The sequence below is a fragment of the Arachis duranensis genome, chromosome 10 (assembly GCF_000817695.3).
Source record: "Arachis duranensis cultivar V14167 chromosome 10, aradu.V14167.gnm2.J7QH, whole genome shotgun sequence".
Taxonomy (NCBI): Eukaryota; Viridiplantae; Streptophyta; class Magnoliopsida; order Fabales; family Fabaceae; genus Arachis; species Arachis duranensis.
This window is the reverse complement of record NC_029781.3, coordinates 29677111-29683788: the sequence shown is the minus strand read 5'-3', so window position 1 is coordinate 29683788 and position 6678 is coordinate 29677111.

Genomic DNA, 6678 nt, shown 5'->3' with positions numbered 1-6678 from the left:
AATATTAAATAATTTGATATTTATTTCAATTAATTAATTAATTAATTAATTAATTAATTAATTAATATATTTAAATGAATCGAATAAAATAAATCAAAAATCACCTTTAAAAATATGTCACGTTAACTATGCTATTAATAGAAAAAAAAATCTAATTTCAAGAGTATATTACTGTAATAAGATTAAAATTGATACCCATTAATATGAGCGGCTGATCTTATTTTCAATACTGAAGGACTCAATTTTTCAAGGCAAACCAAAGTTATTAATAAAATTAAAAATATAAACTTCACACGTCTATAAATAGAGAAATAATCTGAGGAACAATATACACTGCAATAACGCATAAAATTCTCTTTTCTTTCTATTTCTCTAAGTGAGTTCTTAAGTTGCAATATATAAAATATCAGTAAATATATAAGTTACTTCTATTATTATAGTAAGATAATAATTCTATTGGTGAGTATCAATACTAGAGTCTTCTATTTACAGTTCTTTATTTTATATTTATTATATCTTATTTATTTATTTTATAATATATTATCAGTATGAGACTCTGATAAAATTTTAAAAAGACTCAAGTAATAAATTTTTATTATGTCAAAATCTTCTCATCTTGAATTTAATGCTTTTGATATATTTAGAAATAACTATTTATCATGAATATTAGATGTTGAAATCCATCTTGATTCAATGGATCTTTGAGATACTATTAAGATTGAAAATAGTGCATCCCAGAAGGATAAAAGCCAAAACCATGACCTTCTTTCGTCGTCATTTTGACGAAGGATTGAAAAATAAATATCTCACACTAAAAGATTCTGCAAATCTGTGGAAAAACCTTGAAAAAAGGTATAATCATCAAAAGACAGTTATACTTTCTCAAGCTCGATATGAGTGGACGCACTTGCGTCTACATGATTTTAAATCCATAAATGAATATAATTTAGCAATGTTCCAAATTACCTCACGAATGAAATTATGTGGAAAAAAATAACTAATAATGACATGTTAGAAAAACTTTCTCGACCTTTTACGCCTCGAATAATGTGTTCGTGCAGCAGCAGTATCGAGAAACAGAATTTAAAAAATATTCTAAACTAATTTTTTGCCTTCTTGTTGTTGAAAGTAACAATGAATTGCTTTAAAAAAAATCATGAAGCACGTCTAGTTGGCGCCGCCCCATTTCTTGAAGCAAATGTAGCAAATCATTATCCCAGAAGAGGTAAATGGCAATGTTTTAGTAACAAGAAAAATTATGTCCACAAGAAAGGATCTCACCAGAAGTGGGATAAAGAAAGAAATAATAGACAAAATAAATCAATAAAAGATAAATATTTTCGTTGTGGTGGAAAGGGCCATTGGTCGTGTACCTGTCATACCTTCAGGAACCTAGTTGATCTTTATCAAGTATCTTTGAAAAAGAATGACAAAGAAAAGGAGACAAATTTTGTTTCAAAGGATGTTGTTGAAAATTATACCACTTATTATGAAATATCTAATTTCTTAGAGGATCCTGAAGGAAATACTGGCCATTTGATTAATGATGAAATAGTTTAATATGTGGCTTTGTTAAGTATTCATGTAAATAAATAATGTAAAAAAAAATTTGTAAGTTTTATTTTGAATTTCAAGTATGATGTATATAAATAATATTTAATAAAATATTTATGAATTTAAAAATTACTAAATGCGCCAAGTTCTAAAACAATAATAATAAAATTTTTAGTATACGATACTATGTACAGTACTTCTTAGAAAAATAATCAAAAAAATAATTTTACTATGCATATACTTTTATTCATTTTATTATTATTTATCTTTGAAGAAAATGACAAGGATATATAATGAAGATGTTTGCCTTGCGGATAGTGCAAGTTCGCACACCATTCTCAAAAGTAATATATATTTTACTCATCTTGTACTAAAAAAAGAATATGTTAATAGTATTATTGGCTTAGGCAATGTGATAGAAGTCTTCGGAAGAGTTATAATTTTGTTTTTCGGAGGAACAAAATTCATAATAAATAATGTACTATTGTCTACTAAGTTTCTAAAAAACTTGTTGAGTTTTAAAGATATTTGCCAAAATGAATATCATATTGAAACAATAAATGAGAAAAATCATGAGTCCTTATGTATCACAACTCATGATTCAAATAAAAAAGTTATATTAAAAAAGTTACCCTCACTTTCATCTGGGTTATATTACACTAAAATTAGTGTAATTGAATCACATGCCATTGTAAACCTGAAGTTTACCAGCCCAAATGAATTTATAATTTGGCATGACCAATTGGGTCATCTAGGAACAACTATGATGCAGAGAATTATTGAAAACTCCCATGGACATTTACTAAAGAACCAGAAGATTCTTAAATCTAGTGAATTTTGTTGTGTTGCATGTTCTCAAGAAAAGCTAATTTTAAAACCATCACCAGTAAAGATTGGATTTGAGTCCCCTGAATCCTAAAAAGGATTCAAGGCAATATATGTGGACTTATTCATCCACCATGTGGATCTTTTAGATATTTTATGGTCCTAATAAACACATCTTTGAGATGGTCACATGTGTGCTTATTGTCTTCTCGCAACCTGGCGTTTGCGAGATTACTTGCTCAAATTATTCGATTAAAAGCACAATTTTTAGAAAATTCAATCAAAGCAATTCATCTTGATAATACTGGTGAATTTACTTTCCAAACCTTTGATGCTTATTATATGGCTGGAATAAACATTGAACATCTAGTAGCTCATGTTCACACACAAAATGGGTTAGCAGAATCACTTATTAAACACTTCCAATTAATTGCTAGACCCTTACTTATGAGAACAAATCTCCTAACCTCGGCTTGGGGGCATGCTATTTTATATGCCGCAGCACTTATTCGTTTAAGGCCAACAAGTTACCATCAGTTCTCTCCTATGCAATTAGCTTTTGGCTAGCAGTCAAATATTTCTCATTTAAGAATATTTGGGTGTGCGATATATGTTTCCATTGCACCACCTTCTCGCACTAAAATGGGACCCCCAAAAAAATTGGGGATATATGTTGGATATAATTCTCCCTCTATAGTGAAGTATCTTGAGATACAAACTGGAGATGTATTTAAAGCCCGATTTGCACATTGTCATTTCTAACATTAGGGGGAAGAGAATAAGCTTCCTGAAACGGAACTTAATTGGAAAGCATCATTCTTAATGCATTTAGATCCTCAATCAGGACAATGTGAACTAGAAGTTTAAAAGATTATACATTTGCAAAAAATAGTAAATGAATTGCCTGATATATTTTCTGATACAAAGAGGATAACCAAATCTTATACACCAGCTAAAAATGCCCCAATTCAAATTGATGTCCTAGTTAGACAAGTGGCCACTGAAACAAATTCACGCCAGAAGTGTAGTAGACTTGTCGATTCCAAAGATAAAAATTCTCAAAAAAAAAGAGGTAAATACCATTCATGTTGGAAAAGATAAAGACATAGTAAAGACACCTGCAGTTGTCCAAAATTTTGATATAGTTTTGACGCCAGAAGACATTCAGGTACGTGAAAATTGTGAAAATATTGAGATCTCGATAAATTATGTCTTTATAGGAGAAAAATGAAACAAAAAATAGACAATTATCAATAAAATATTTGCATATAATGTGATATTAAATATCATGTATGAAAGTAAGGACCTTGAGCCAAGAACAGTCGAAAAATGTCGACAAAGGAATGATTGACTAAAATGGGAAGAAGCTATGAAGGTTGAATTAGACTCACTTACAAAACGTGAAGTCTTTGCATCTGTAATCTACTTGAAGATGTAAAACCTGTTGCATACAGATGGGTATTTGTGAGAAAACAAAATGAGAAAAATGAAGTTGTACGCTACAAAGCTCAACTTGTGGCACAAGATTTTTCACAAAGGCTTAGTATAGATTATGAAGAAACATATTCCCATATAGTGGATGCAATAACATTGCGTTATTTGGTCAGTTTATCCGCATATTATAAACTACATATGCATTTAATGGATGTGGTAACAACCTAAACCATCCAATGAATATTCGCAGGGGTTATACTCAGTCAAATTGCAACGATCTTTATATGGTCTAAAGCAATCTGGATGAATGTGGTATAATCGTCTTATTGAGTATCTGGTTAAAAACGAATTTAGGAATGATGATATCTGCCCATGTATTTTCATAAAGAAATCTGCATCTGGATTCATTATAATTGTTGTGTACGTTGATGATTTAAATATCATTGGAATTCCTGAAGAGATTCCAACAATTATAAAAACTATAAAAGAAGAGTTTGAGATGAAATATCTTGGAAAAACTAAATTTTGTCTTGACCTACAGATCAAGCATATAAAAAATGGGATCTTTATTCATCAAACAACATACACAGAAAAAGATCTTGAAGAGATTTTATATGGATAAGTCACATCCATTAAATACTCCAATGATCGTAAGATCTTTGGATGTGAAAAATGATCAATTTCGTCCTAAAGAAGAAAATGAAGATATCTTTGGTCTTAAAGTACCATAACTTAGTGCCATTAAAGCGCTAATGTATCTTGCTAATAATACACAACCTGTCATATCATTTGCGGTGAATTTACTAGCAAGGTATAGTTCTTCTCCAATCAGAAGACATTGGAGTGGAATCAAACAAATCTTTCGATATCTTCATGAAATGGTTGATATGGGATTGTTTTATCCGTATGGATCCAAGTCACAATCAGTTGGCTATGTAGATGTGGGATACTTGTCTAATCCATACAAAGGAAGATCTAAAAAAGAATATCTATTCACATATGGTGACATAACTATATCATGGAGGTCCACGATACAGACGATAGCAGCAACCTCCTCTAATCATGCTAAAATACTAACAATACATGAAACTAGTCGTGAGTGTTTTTGTCTCAGGAATTTGATCCAATATATTCTGTCATTATGTGGACTAATTGATCATAAGATAGCTCCGACTGTCCTGTTTAAAGATAATACAACATGCATTGCTCAACTTAAGGGTGGATACATCAAAGATCTATTCAAGCGATAATCTGACAGATTTATTTACAAAGTCACTTCCAAAATCCTCTTTGAAAATATTGGTACATCAGATTGGAATGCGTTGATTTTGAGATATTAAATAATGGTGACAAGAGGAGGAGGTTGTACTCTTTTTTTTCTTGATCAGGCTTTTTTCATTGGGCTTTTTTGACAAGGTTTTTAATGTGGCAGTCCCCATCACAAATGATTTTGTATTCTTTTTTTTTCACTAAAGTTTTTTCCCATTGTGTTTTTCTTTAGTAAAATTTTAACGAGGCATAATCCTAAATGGACATTTAAGGGAGAGTGTTATAATAAGATCAAAATGGATGCCCATTAATATAGGCGGCTGATTTTATTTTCAATACTAAAGGACTCAGCTTCTCAAGGCAAACCAAAGTTAATGAAGTTAAAAATATAAACTTCACACGCCTATAAATAGAGAAGCAATATGAGAAACAATACACACTATAATAACACATAAAATTCTCTTTTATTTCTATTTCTCTTTGAGTTCTTAAGTTGCAATATATATAATACTAGTAAATATGGGTTAACTACCAAAAACGCCCTCAAATTATTCAAACGTGGACAAAAATATACCCAAATTTTACTATCGATAAAAATGTCTTTAAATAATTTAAAAATACAACAATATTCAACAGTAAATACATATTTTCAAAAAATGTCATAGAGATTGAATTTTGATGTGATTTTTTATAAATATAATTAAAAAAAGAGATATTATTATTCTTAAAATTTGGTTATTTTTTTAAAGTAGGGTTAACCACCAAAAGCGTCCCCGAATTATTCAAACGCTGACAAAAATACACCCGAATTTTACTATCGACAAAAATACCTTTAAATAATTTAAAAACACAACAAAAATACCCAACAGTAAATATATATTTTCAAAAAATGCCTTAGAGATTGAATTTTGATGCAATTTTTTGCAAGAATAATTATAAAATTGAGATATTATTATTCTTAAAATTTGGTGATTTTTCATTAAGTATATTATTTTTTTATAATTTTTTTATTAACAACTAATAATACTTTTAAAAAATCACAAAAAAATATATACTTAACAAAAAATAATTATTTTTTTATAATTTTTTTATTAACAACTAATAATACTTTTAAAAAATCACAAAAAAATATATACTTAACAAAAAATAACCAAATTTTAAGAATAATAATATCTCATTTTTCTGATTATGCTTGCAAAAAATTGCATCAAAATTCAATCTCTAATGTATTTTTTGAGAAATACATATTTAATGTTAGTTTTTTTTGCAAAAAAACTAACATTAAATATGTATTTCTCAAAAAATACATTAGAGATTGAATTTTGATGCAATTTTTTGGAAGCATGATTAGAAAAATAAGATATTATTATCTTTAAAATTTGGTGATTTTTTGTTAAGTATATAATTTTTTTGTAATTTTTTTGTTAATAACCAATAATACTTTTAAAAACTCACAAAAAAATTATATATTCAGCAAAAAATTATCAAATTTTAAGAATTAGAATATCTCATTTTTCTAATCATACTTGCAAAAAATTGAGTCAAAATTCAATCTCTAAGGTATTTTTTAAAAATATATATTTACTGTTGGGTATT